Consider the following 15,123-nt stretch of genomic DNA (forward strand, 5'->3'; position numbering starts at 1 on the left):
ATATCCATCACATCACATAATTACCTTTTTGTTGTTGTTGTTGTTGTTGTTGTGAGAATACTTAAAATACACCCTCTCTTAGCAGTTTCAAGTATGCAATACAGTAAAAATTAGAGACAGGGTCTCTCTCTGTTGCCGAAGATGATCCTCCCACCTCAGCCTCCCGAGTGGCTGGGACTACACGTGTGCACAACCATGCCTGCCTAATTGTTTTATATTTTTGTAGAGAGGGACCCCCACTATGTTGCCCAGGCTGGTCTCAAACTCCTGGCCTCAAGCGAGACCTCAAGTGCTCCTCCCGCCTCAACCACTGAGTTATTTTTTTTAGCAGTTGCTCTGGAAATAGCTATATCTATCCTTTATAACATTTTTCGAAGATTTTATATTGTATTATTTCACATCAAATGTAAGAGTCTTGTATAGTTTTTTGTGTAATTCTAGTTATTTTCTTCCATGTGGCACAGGTCTGTTGGCAATAAATAATCTCAGCTTTTGTGTTAAACATCATTATTTTTCTTTCACTGTCAAAGGATATTTTCGCTATACATAAGCTACTGGGTTTATATCTTTTTTTTTTTTACTCTTACAAGATGTAACAAGATGTAATTCCATTGTCTCTTGGACTCTACTGACCTATATCAGCCATCATTTGGATCAGGTGTCTCCTATATGTAATATGTGTTTCTTCTAGCTATTTTTTGTAACTTTTTGTTTTCAAATAATTTGAGACTCACAAGAAGTTGCAAAAGTGATATAGAGATGCCCCATGTATTTATCGCTCAGCACTTCAAAATGATATGTAACACCTTATGTAATTATAATGCATTATCAAATCCAGGAAATTGATTGACATAGTACGGTCTGATCTTACTCAGACTTCATGAGCTTTTCCATGCACTTTCTATTTTTGTGTGTTGTGGTAGGCTGGCAAATGGCCCTCCAAAACAATCTACATTCTAATCCCTATAAATTTTGAGCATTAATTTCATATGGCAAAAGAAGAGTCTTTGCAGGTGTGATGGAGGTAAGGGTTTTCAGATGGGGCAATTATCTCTGATTAGCCAGGTGAACCCTAAATGGAGTCACCGGTATCTTTATAAGAGGGAGACCTTGGAGGATTTGACACAGAGAAAAAGGCAATGTGGAGGTGGAGCAGAGAGACTTAAAGATGCTGCTCTTGAAGGTTGGGTCGATGTATCCGCAGCGAGAAATGCCAGCAGCTACTCAAAACTGGAAGAAACAAAAAAGAGATTCTTCCCTAAAGCCTCCCTCCAGAGGGAATGCAGCCCTGCCAACACCTTGATTCCAGCCCAGTCATGCTGATTTCCAACATCTGGCCTCCAGAACGGTGAGTTTTTTGTCATTTTAAGCTACCAAATTTGTGGTAATGTGTTACAACAGCCTCAGGAAACTAATACATGTGTCTTTGTGTATATTTTCCCATTTCTATACTTTTGTCATCGTGAAAATATTATATGAAAGATAATATTTGTCATGTCACCTTTGGAAATAGGTTTTTTTTCTGCTCAGCATCATGCCCATATAATTAATGTATTTACTCTGGTATGAATATATCAGAATTTGTTTAAACATTCACCTGTTGAAGGACATTTGGGTTGTTTACAGTTTGGGCTGTTAAAGCTTCTATGAACAGTCATGTCCAGGTGTTTGTGTGAACTTAAATCTTCGTTTCTCTAGGATACATACCCAGGAGTGAAATTGTTGGGTCATAAGGTAAGTGTTTGTTTGGCTTTTTAAAATGATGCAAACCTGATTTCCAGAGTGGATATACCATTTTACATTTCCCCTGCAATGTGTAAGAGAGCTGTTATCTCCGTATCCTCACGACCATTTGGTACCGCCAGTATTTTATTTTTATTTTGGCATTCTAATAGGTAGTTCATAGTGATATCTCATTGTGGTTTTAATTTCTATTTTCCTAATGAGTGAACAATGTTTAGCATAAAACATAATTTCACGTGATTATTTGCCACTTTCATATTTTCTTTAGTGCAGCATCTAACAAGTCTTTAGCCAATTTTCCAAAAGTTTTTGTTTGCTTGCTTTCTTGCTGTTGAGTGTATTCTTTATGTGTTCCAGAGTCAAATTTTTTGCTGGAAACATGACTTACAGATGCTTCCTCCCAATCATCAGCTTGTTTCTTCATCATTTTTGCAGTGTCATTTACGTAGCAAAGCCTTTTACTTTTTATGAAGTTTAATTTCCTCTTTATTATTTTTGTGAGTCATGCTTTTGGTGTTATGTTTAAGAAGGCTTAGCCTACCCTAGGTCAAAGCTGTGAACATTTGTTTCCTGTGATCTTTTCTAAAAGCTCTATAGTTTTATGTTTTACATTTAGATTCCTGATCTATTTTGAGTTAACGTGTGTATAAGGTGTAAGGTTTAGGTTAAAGTTCATTTTTGTCTATTGATGTCCAATTGTTTATTCACCATTTATTGGAAAGATATTTATTCCTTCTAAACTTTATCTTTATCTTGGTTCTCATCATTTTGACTACAATATGTCTAAATGTTATTTTCCTTATATTTATTCTGTTTGGTATTTCCTGAGTTTTTTTTTTTTTTTTCACCAAATTTGGGAAATTTAGGGCGTTTATGTCTTCTAACATTTTGTCTACCCCATTATCTTTTTCCTCTAGCACAGGCACAAGTCAGGTGCTATGTAAAGTATTTATATTCAGATTTTGGACTCCAACATCTGTGGATTCCAATTTAATAATAATAGTGTTTTTAATGATAAAGTTATTGCTTAATTATTAAATTATTATTTAAAAATAAAATTATTCTCCCTAATCACCCAATTGCTCTGGAAGCTCTGGACTTTTAATTCCTTAATGCAGGAATGCTGTGATTTTTCTGCTTGAGTTCTAGGCATCCAGAATCATGTGGACTCCCTCAGGTAAAAAACAAATACGTGTAAGAGTATCCGCCAGTGTATTTTCTGTTTTTCAAAGTTTGACAACCCTTCAATATTTTCCTTCTTTTTTTTTTTCAACTCTTCAGTGCCTTAAAATAATTGTGAATGTGTATAAGTTTAAGTTTTGTTCAGAGTTTATAGATTTTTATCTGCAATGTGAATAGTCTGCTGCAAGCTATGCTGACATGACTTGGGTGGGGCAAAGGCAACATATGTAACCTAAACATTTGTACCCCCATAATATGCTGAAATAAAATAAAATAAAATAAAATAATCAACAATCAGAAAAACAACAACAACAACAAAAAAGAATTCCAAGGATTTGGGGTTCTTATGTAAGGAAGATGGGGAATTGTTGGAGGACTTTAATGAGGAAAGTGATATGATTGAATTTAACATTATAAACTGCACTCTGTGTGTTAACATGTGGAGAATGTTTTTCCAGGTATAAGACTAGACAGCAAGGGTCAATTGCAGAAACCCAGAAAGAGATTGTGGTGACTTGCATGTGTCCTCAAATAGTGGATATGGAAAAATGATTGATTATGTTTCTTGCCGTGTGACTTTGGGCATGCTGTTTTATCAATAAATTTTAAAATTAGATAATGCTACCTAAAAAGCCACTAGTTTGTTCTGGAGATTGAATAAAATATATAACATCTTAGACATTTCCTTGAACACAATAATGCTCTACAATATGTAATAATTTTTTGTGAAGGTATTACATTCCCAGTATTGAAATTTATTCATCCCAATACTGAACCATACCTCTATTCATGGGTCTAGACATAGAGATACATGCTAATCAAGTACCAAATAACACATAGAATTCTAACAAAATAGTTGATATTTTGTGGTTTATGATGACATAAGAGCATATATTAATAATAAGGTGACTTAATCTAGTGGTGGGAAAATAAATAAAAATATGAATTGATTCTAGTTATCTAGTTATACTAAAAGAGTTGTTCAGCTGGATGACCTCTAACAAATATTAATGTTAATAAGAAGGGTAAGTTTTCCTGAAAAACTGAAAAGTGAGATGAGATCTAAATAAAAATAAGATAATTTATTTAAGTGAACGGTATAGGTAAAATTGTTTCAGAAAGAAGAAACAGTATGTGAAAAGTCACCTCTCCCTGCTTCCCCCCCGAGAAAGAGATCGTAGAATAAGTGTGGAAATGGAAGAAAACTAGTGTGGTTGGGCAGAGTATGAGAGTGATCATGCTGCACACCGGGCTGGAAGAATATGCAAGAGCCATACTATATTGAGCCTTGCAGTCCATGGATGTGTTTGGTTTTCATCTTTAGAAAACATGGAATCCCTCTGTGTGTTTTAGTTAAAAAGCTCAAGGCAGTTTAAGTGTAGAGAACATAGTGGAGAGAGATAAAATTGGATGAGGCAAGTCTCAATAAGTGTTAGGATGATGATGATAATGGTGATAGTGATGGTGGTGGTGCTACTACTGCTTCTGGTTGTTTTGTAATGAGAGATTTGGAAAGAAGGATGAAGGATGAAGGTAGAAGGATGAAGGGTGAAGAATATTGCCTAATTGTTTTTGTTAGGGACACAATTTCTGCATGTCTGATATTCTATGGCAAAAAAAAATAGGCAAAGAAACAAGATAAAATTAGTCTATTTCATACTTCATTAGCACCAATAGTAGTTGGCTTTTCTTAAACATCTACTGATCCTCCAGGTAAGCAAGAGTTTCTTGGAGCTAATTATTAGGCTTTCAGTGATATTTGAAATGTCTGAACTGAAATACTTAAAAGGGGGTTGGAATCCAATTTTATTTTAACGTATAACATTATCTCAGCAATGACTTTATGATAACATAAAGCAAATTAGATAGAATCTTTTCTCTTCACTCCATCAGATTGAAGTTCTGTGTATCAATAAAGAGACAGAGCAATTGTACAGAGATAATCATTATACCAATCCCCAGATGCATCTGGAAAACTATTAAGAACCAAAGAGGAGGCTAATGAAAAGATCTCCTGTGGTTACAGAAATTACATGCTTTGGTCTTTGTCTCCAGATATTTTCTTTGTTACTTTCTTCTGAAAGATCTAGCAAAAGCACATTTATTAAACTGCCTCCATTTCCCCAATGTGCTTTATCATTGGGAGCTAAGAATAGAATGGTCCAAAGAAACACGTAATTAACTTTCTTCATCATTTATTTACTAGTATATATATGAGTAAAGGACTTGACTATTCCTCTAATGCTTTCTATCTTCACACACACACACACACACACACACACACACACATTGCACTTGCTAATACGATATAAAGATTTTGTGCAGTAACAATTTCCACAATTGGTGTGTTTCTAGATATCTCTGAAGTGTTTCATTAGTGTGTCATACTAATTTTTCTTTAGGATTATTTATATGGAAATTGATTGATGTTTCCTGACACATGTCGACTCCATCTAAATGGGAAAAGTAGAATTATCCTATAAAAATAAATAATACAACTAGAGTAATCATCTTTTCAGACAGAAGCAACTTATCTTTGTAGAAAAGTATTGAACAGTTCCAACTATATACAATTCCATTAATGCAAGCCCATTATAATGTTGAAAAAACTGAAGGGAACCAAAGAAAGCCCAATTAAGAGCTGAGTGTTTGAATTACGTTTTTAATCCTCATGAGTACTCTTGGGGAAACCAATGATCAAAATGGGTATCTTGAGAATAGAGAAGCAATCTCCTTTTGTCCCTGATAGTGTCAACTAATAAATATGTGAAATGCATGCATGGAGGGATGGGTGGGTGAGTTTGTACGTGTGTGAGAGAATATGCCAAATTTTCACCGCTGATAAAACAATCACAATGTAGCTTACTGTAAACATGATCAGTGACTCATTAGCTATACATAATTTACTATAAAAGAAAAGTTAAAGCTCACATGAGGTTTAGACTCCTGACTTCAAACTATAAAATGGTCCTAATGTCTCAATATTTACTATATTTTTTTGTATTTATGAAAAAATTGGGGCTGATACTTCTCAGCTGGTTAAGACCATGATAAGAAATAGAAATAATTCATATATTCTCAAATGAACTATTTAAGTGTGTGTGTTTGTGTGTGTGTAAATCAGATTGGATTTTTCCTTGATTATTTTCTTAGTTAGTATGGACTGCTATAACAAAATGTCTTAAACCGGGTAATTTATAAACAACAGAAATTTATTGCTCACAATTCTAATGGTTGGGAGGCCCAAGATCAAGGTTCCAGCAAATTCAGTGTCTGACAAGGACCTGTTGCTCATAGATGGCACCTTCTATGTGTCCTCATACAGATTAAGAGGTGAACAAGCTCCTTCAAGTTTCTTTTATAAGAGCATTAATCCCATGCATGAGGGCTCTGCCATCATGACCTAATCACCTCCTAAAAGCTCCACCTCTTAATACTATTGCATTGATGATTAGGTTTAAAAATATGAATTCTGGGAGGACATAAACATTCAGGTCATAGCAATCATATATCAACAAAGTCATCTAAGATGCAAAAAAACCTAATTCTGAAGGTGATTTCAAGATGCCTTGGGGACACCGATGACTGAAAGTGGGAAAACTGAGAACCGTCAACATTTATGGTTCCCAAAAAAGGGGATTGGCCTGTCAAGAGCTATGAACCTCTTGACTTTGGCAGCTAGTATATTTTGAATATCTTTTCACTCTACAGTAGACAAGGAATGTAAGGATTTTATTTATAGGTGAATTAAATTAGAAAGGACAGGCATAAGCATATGGTGCAAATATAGGAAAAGTCAACACATATGTATTTAGTTAACATGCAAATAATAGTCTCAGGTAAATAGCAAGTGTTAAAGATTAAGGGGGTGGGTATAAAATAATATCTGAGGTTGTTAGAAAGGCATACAAAAAAAGTTAGGCCTTAAATGAAAAGCAGAAGGGCTGTCTATAGGGGGAGCATCAGAGATGGGAGACCTGGTTCATTGGGTTTTGTGTGGTAAGTCAGTGGCCAGGAGAGATGGTAGCTGAAGTTGCAATGAGGTCATAAGCTTTGAAAGGTGGGTCATGGTTGGATAGAAGCATAACAGCCTTAATTTTAAAATAAATAAATAAACAAACAAATAAATAAAATACAAAAATGTCCAGAAAACTACCCTGATATGGCTTTCTCCTTCAGCCCATCCTTATAAAACTTGTTGCTGAGACACTTTAACATTCACATTGTGAGGTCATGTTGGGAAAAGGGAATACGCTTGATGGTTAACACTTTTGAGTTCAAATTCCAATTCTCCCACTTCTGAGTTGTGCAACATTGGCCATGTTGGTTAACTTCTATGAACTTCAGTTCCACTAATATAAAAGGGAGATGATACTGTCTAGTGAAGAAATATCATAGCTTGTGGTTATGAATCCATATTCTGTAAATTCCCTGGGTACAAATTCTGGCTCTACCACTTACAAGCTCTAAATCTTTGGTAAAGTTCCTTAACTCTGTGCCTTTTCTTCTTCTCTAAATTAGATTAAAGCCATTCTCACTGGAGTTAAGCCATCAGTGAGAATGGCTTTTATCAAAAAGTCCCAAAACAATAAATGTTGGCGTGGATGTGGAGAGCTAGGAACACTCATACACTGCTGGTGGGACTGCAAACTAGTGCAACCTCTGTGGAAAGCAATATGGAGATACCTTAAAGAGATACAAGTAGAACTACCATTTGATCCAGCAATCTCATTACTGGGCATCTACCCAAAGGTAAAAATGACATTTTACAAAAAAGACATCTGCACTCAAATATTTATAGCAGGACATTTCATAATTACAAAGATACGGAAACAACCCAAGTGCCCATCAATACATGAGTGGATTAATAAAATGTGGTATATGTATACCATGGAGTTCTACTCAGCCACAAAAAACAATTGTGATCTAGCACCTCTTATATTATCCTGGGTAGAGCTGGAACCCATTCTACTAAGTGAAGTATCACAAGAATGGAAAAACAAGCACCACGTGTACTCACCACGAAATTGGTATTAACTGATTGACACTTAAGTGCACATATAGTAGTAACATTCATTGGTGTCGGGTAGGTGGGAGTCGGATAAGGTATGGGTATATTCACACCTTATGGGTGTCGTGCGCACCATCTGGGGAATGGACACGCTTGAAGTTCTGACTCGGGTAGGGCAAAGGCAATATATGTAACCTAAACATTTGTATCTCCATAATATGCTGAAATAAAAAAAAATAAAATAAATAAAAATCAAATTAGCTTAAGTAACATATTATTAAAACTTTAAAAAAATAAATTAGATTAACACATAGATATATTGAGAATATAGAACACATAATTTCTTATAACAGTGCCTGGACAAAAGTGCCTATAAATGATTTACTATTAATATGTATTCTATTGTTATTACATCATGGGTGGTTTGAAAAATGAAATGATACATGCTTGTAATGTATCAAGCATAGTGTGCAGGACACAGTAAAGATGGAACAATGGTATTTCATCTCATTCCTGTTTTCCTGCTATGAAATGTCAATGTAGACTCTTCCATGTGTCATTTCCTGCAGGAAATTTCATTGGCCTCCCATTATTCTTCCCATAGTCACACTCCCTGCAGGAAAACGTCCTACCAAAAGCCATAACTAGCCTTCTCCCAAGTGCCAGGAATGAACTTTCTCAATTAATCTGGCAACTCAAGTCCTGTGAGAAATAAAAATAAAATTCTGAGCCCACAATTGACTTTATGGACACCCTCTTGGCCAAAGGGACCCCAGAGAAACCTCAAAACTGACTTCCCAGCCATGATAGGATGGGAGGTCAGACATGCCTCCTTTTACCCCTCCCTTGCTAACCTCCATTTGGCTTTCTTCCCTAAGGGTTAAACAGAATCTAGCCCTTGGGAAAGACTTGCTCCACCACTGATTTCAAGCAACAGCATGACTGCCCCCTACTTTTCCAGTTTTGACACAACTGCCCAGCATTTCTTCCTAATAAGAGAGACTACTAACCATGGAGTGGTATGGCCAGTCTATGGAGGATGTGCAGTGAGGGTTTTCATGTCCTTTGCTTCATTTTTTTTTTTTTTTTTTTGAGACAGAGTCTTACTCTTTTTGCCCTGGCTAGAGTGAGTGCCGTGGCGTCAGCCTAGCTCACAGCAACCTCACACTCCTGGGCTCAAGCAATCCTTCTGCCTCAGCTTCCCGAGTAGCTGGGACTACAGGCATGCGCCACCATGCCTGGCTAATTTTTTCTATATATTTTCAGTTGTCCGATTAATTTCTTCTATTTTTAGTAGAGACGGGGTCTCGCTCTTGCTCAGGCTGGTTTCGAACTCCTGAGTTCAAACAATCTGCCCACCTCAGCCTCCCAGAGTGCTAGGATTACAGGCATGAGCCACCATGCCCGGCCTGCTTCATCTTTTGATGTCAGAAGACTGAAACACCACCCTGGGATCACGCTAACCCTATCGTTTTTTGAACATGGGTTCCATGAAGGGGCATGAATTCAACTGCACACACTCATGTTTCTCCTTTCCTAAATATTCATGACCCCCCCATTGCCTATTAAATATATATATATATGTTAGGCCACCCTTCTCTGTATAAGTTCATGTTTTTTTACTGTTCCCTGGAAGTGCTTGCTCTTGGCTTCTGCCAAGACTGTGCTTCCCAACCTGCAAGATGGCCACCTGCAGGCTGCAACCCTTTTTGAGAAATAAACCTCACCTTTCCAAATTTATGAACCTCATCCTTCTTCAGTTGACAGCTGTATAAGTGGAGGTTAAAGCTCAATTTCTAAAACAGGCTATTCTTAACAGAAATCAGTTGACACAACAATTCCCATTAAGCCATTGATCTCAACTGTGGACTAATCTTATTTGACATATTTAAATATTTTTTATAAATACATTCACAGAAACCATTTATATTCTCTGTCTGATCTTTTCATTTATATCAAAATTGTGCTATTTTCTCTTCACATAAGAAAAATATATGGCACTATTCTCAATGATATACATTTTTTAAATAGAAAAATTTCCCCAATTTCATCTAATTATTATGCACATAGAGATTGAATAAATACAAAATCTGGCAGGTCAACTAACTCACTTAACAGATACTAAGGGACAAGATGATAATTTCTAAAAATCATCTCAAGTTTTCTTCTCTAAACTATATTACTTAATATTTGCTACTAAAAAAATAAATATAATACAGTGTGCCTGAAACATCAAGCCACATTAATAGTCTAAAATAGTCATATTTCTTAATCTTGTTTAAAATCTAGAAATGATGCAGCAGAATCATAAAGAATTACCATTTTTTTTAAAAAAATAAATGTTACCAGGGTAGCAGGAATTGTTTCCACTGAAGCACTCTTTGCCATCTGCTCCTGAGAAGTCATATAGACTTTAGATTTGGTAAATGGTTCATCATCCCAGTAGCTACAGGGACATCAATAAAAGTTTCTGTAGATAATAGATTATCTGTCAGAAAATTCCATGTGTTAACTATTTTTCTCCATCACATTTTCAGAACTAATTAAATACTTAGGCTAATCAGATACTGAGAATTTTTTGATGTCATTTGTGAAAAATACATTGCAATATTCACTTAGGGGTTTCACAATTTAGAGTTGCTCACTGTCTGATGATGAAGTCTGTATTTCCAAAGGATATTATTCTCAAAAATAGCTGAAAAGCACACATGGCTCATCATTAATGTGAACTATTTTGCACATATTTTTGTTCATTTGTGCAGCATCTGGAAAAGCTAAATGGAAATTGCAAATGACAACTGAAGAATACATGAAAAGACCCTGGAAGAGAGCAATAATTTCACTCTTTGAAAGAAATCAGGGTATAACCATTTAATAACTGTACAGAAAGAGAAACCCAGAGGGGATTACCATAAGTTTGAAATGCCTGTCACTATACTGAATGTTCTGAATTAGTTCCCAATGATGATGCATGAAGGTGGAGGAGAGAGAGTTCAAAGAGCTAGGAGAAAAAAAAAATCAGAAACTAACTTGCTTATGTGACCTTGGAAAAGTCACTTTCCTGTGGAATAGTTAGTTTTTTTCTTCAGTAGAAAAAGAATCTATTGATTAGCAGTTCTCAAAGTTAATTTATCAGAAGTCTTCCTGATGAAAGCCATCCACATGTGTTAACATACTGCTCAGCATCTCAGAAGGCAAAATTCTCCTGTTGGAAGTTCTCAGGCTTCTGTACTGTTTAAGAAAATATAGGGGAATTCAAGAGAATGAAAACAACAATGTGCTTCAATTATCTGTTCTAATTAAGGCAAAAGTATGTCATGAAAAACCAAGATAAATGCAACACCAGGACAACTGATTATGACCGACTATAATATAACACAGGCATTGTTGAGAACTAGTCGGCTGGTCAATCTCATGGGTAGTTCCTATGGTGTTAAAAATTCTGTCTCTCTGTCTGTTTGTCTCCCTCTCTCTGACTTTCTCATGCTTACCTTATTTTAAAGATTATTAATTGGTAGAGGTCTCAATTAATTCATTGCAAGTCTTTCTAGATTTCCTAGGTCCTGACTCACCATTTGCTGATTATTTCCATTTTCCCATGAGATGCTAATTTTGAGCAATTACCCACATCATGGAAAGATAGATTATGCAAGAGAAGATTAGGATATAGTACAGCAATTATCAGAAATATTGTCTTCAATAAAGTGGCACTGGATACTGGTGGGAAGAAATGGAAAGAGGAATATTTTAGATCTTGCGAGTGTGGAAAACACCAAGTTGGTCTGCCAACAAGGAGTAAGGTTCCAGTTTGGTGCCATTATCCAGATCCCTAAGAAAGAAATGAAGTAGAAGACAGGGACAGGACTCAGTTCTAAACAGGACGCCAGGAATTTTAAGAGTACATCATGCCCAAGATGCCTATGACAAAGGAGAATGTCTGGTTGAGTTTCTAAAGGCAGGACTGGATCTACTTAAATCCTGGTAAATAAAGTCACAAGGGAAACATAGCTAAACTTCCTGAAGATGTAAAAGAGCTTCTTGTGAAGTATTTCTTCTCCCTTGCATAAAAATTTACCTGCCTTCTTGCATACACTTCCCAGGTCTGTTCTCTGCCTTCCAAGGAGATAAAAGTCTAATCTATAAAATAAACTACCAATAGATATTTACTGAAGAAACATACACTCCTCATTTTTATACTCCCATACTTATATTTTAATAGTTTATATTCACTCTTAACAGAAAACTAAATGATCATGAAAGCAAAGTTGTAAAGTACAAAACACCTAAAAGATGAAAAAGAAAAAAAATCCAAATCATTCCAATAATGTTACTCATTTGATATGCTCTCATCCAGCATTTCAGATTTGTTTATATAATTGTGAACATTTGGTATATAAAATTTTATTTCCTGGCTTCTCTTTAAAATTATATTACAGATTTTCATGTTAATTTATACAATTCATGCATATTATAATTGCATTATATTACATTCAATTAATACTTCATCATTTGGTTAAGCATTACCTTATTGTTAGATAATTTGTTTTCTAAAAGTTTACTTTTAAAAAATGAACATATTTACAAAATATGGAACAAATTGATAGATGTTTTCATTTATGTGTTTGCACATGTATTTAAAGAGATTTTGTTGAAGACACCATTTCATTTAAAATAATTTTATTTGATTTTAGTAAAATGAGGAAAAAAGAAATAAAAGAACTATTGACACATCTTATCCTAATACCAGATGATCATTCTATGGCATAGGCTTCTAAATTCAAACAAAATAACACAAACAAAAACATTTCACAAGAAATAAGTTAATATAGTTTTCAATTTTATTTTTGTGAAACTCTGCTATTTAAAATAAAAAAGTTATACTCATGTCTTAGTCCTTTTTATGTTTATATAACAGAATACTAGAAACCAGGTAATTTATAAGGAATAGAGATTTATTTCTTACAGTTCTGGACACTGGGAAGTACACGGTCCACAAGGTGTGAGGCCCTTCTTGCTGCATCATCCCATGAAAGAAGAGGGAAGGGCAAGAGAGGAAGCAGATCCTACCTTTATAACAAGTCCACTACGTGATAACTAACCCACTCCCCAGATAACAACATTAATTCCTCATGACCTAATTACTTCTTATTAGGCCCCACCTTCCAACACTGTGGCATTGGGAATAAAGTTTCCAACACATAAACTTTGGGGGACACGTTCAAATCATATCAACTTGTAATTCCTCTCACTTACCCCTCCCCTCCATTTCTTGATTGTTAATTATACTGTCAATGTTGACACTACTTGTATTTTGCTCTATAGTTCTATTAATCTTTTCTCTTATACAAGCTGAGTAGACTGTGTGTGTGTGTGTGTGTGTGTGTGTGTGTTTGTGTGTGTGTGTGAGAGAGAGAGAGAGAGAGAGAGAGAGAGAGATTAGCAGAAAGTACAGGGAAGAAATATTTAAGATATAGGAGTATGCTAATCTATCTCCCAATACAAAATTCCTCTTTGCAAAGACTGTGATGTCTACTATAGGTAAGATAATATGGATTCAAGAATACTTGATCTGTATGCAAGTTGCAATATATTCATGGGAGAAAAAATGTTTACGTATCTTACCCAAAAGTTTGATTATAGAACTCCATGTTCAAGGTGTTCACAATTCAAACTCTTTCTCATACCATTAGGACATTTATGGCTATATAGACACCTCACAAAATCTGCCTCAATTCCTCTCCTGAAGAGAACCTACATTCTATTTACTTTTTATGCATGGTTATTTGGTTAAACATAATAGTTTTCCATTTCCATATGGCATAATTTTTCTTCTTTCTTAAGAATAGGATTTCCTGGCCTGGCGCGGTGGCTCATGCCTGTAATCCTAGCTCTCTGGGAGGCCGAGGCGGGCAGATTGTTTGAGCTCAGGAGTTCAAAACCAGCCTGAGCAAGAACGAGACCCCGTCTCTACTAAAAATACAAAGAAATTAATTGGACAACTAAAAACATATAGAAAAAACTAGCCGGGCATGGTGGCGCATGCCTGTAGTCCCAGCTACTTGGGGGCTGAGGCAGGAGGATAGCTTGAGCCCAGGAGTTTGAGGTTGCTGTGAGCTAAGATGACCCCACAGCACTCTAGCCCAGGCAATACAGTGAGACTCTGTCTCAAAAAAAAAAAAAAAAAGAATAGGATTTCCTTATAGTGTTTCTTGTAATACTGATCTTACAGTGGTAAATTCTCTCAGCATTTGCATTTCAGGAAAAAAATGTGTTTACCTTTATTTTTGAAAGATAGTTTTTATTGGATATAGAAATCTAGATTTACACATGTCTTTTTTTTTTTTTTTTACTATTTCAAAGATGTTACTCCATTGTTTTCTGACTTTCATGGTTCTTGGTGAGAAGTCTGCTGTCATTTCTACATTTCTTCCAGTAATATTTATTAATATGTTATATTTATTTTTCCTACTGGGTGCTTTTAAGACTTTATTAATATTTCATTGTTGTTTTTCTTGTTGTTTGGGGATGTTATGCAAATTGACTATTGTGAGTTTTCTTCACATTTCTTCTGCTCAGGGTTTGTTGAGCTTCTGGATTTGGGGATTAATGATTCTTAAAAAACTTGAAAAAAATGTGGCCATTGTACCTTCAAATATATTTTCTGCCCTATTTCTTCTTCTCTTGGAACTGTAGTTACATATGTCTATTCACCTGATGTCATCCTGCTGTTCACTAAAACCATGTTCACTGCGATCACTTTTTTTCCCTCTCATCATTTCATTTGAATAGTTCCTATGTTATGTCTTAAAATGCACCAAACTTTTGTTCTGTGGTATTTAATCTGCTGTTAATCTCATGTAGTGTATTTTTTCACTTCAGATAATATATTTTCCATTTTAGAGGCTCCATTTGAATTGTTGCCTATGCTTTCTTCTGTTTCAACAAGTAGAAAATATTCATAACCAATTTGTATTAATAATATTCTTATCTTCATATTAAGAATATGCCTGTCTTCAAATTTCCTTATGGCTGTCACATTGAGTCAGTTTCTATTGACAATTATTTTTCCTGGTTATGAGTTGTATTTTTCTGCTCCTTACATTTATTTTCTGGATTTTGTCATATTTCTTTAAATATTGCTGGTGTTTATTCCTGGATGTGTTTATATTATTTGGATTCAGTTTAAT

Source organism: Propithecus coquereli, unplaced genomic scaffold (assembly GCF_000956105.1).
Source record: "Propithecus coquereli isolate 6110/MARCELLA unplaced genomic scaffold, Pcoq_1.0 Scaffold67, whole genome shotgun sequence".
Classification (NCBI taxonomy): Eukaryota; Metazoa; Chordata; class Mammalia; order Primates; family Indriidae; genus Propithecus; species Propithecus coquereli.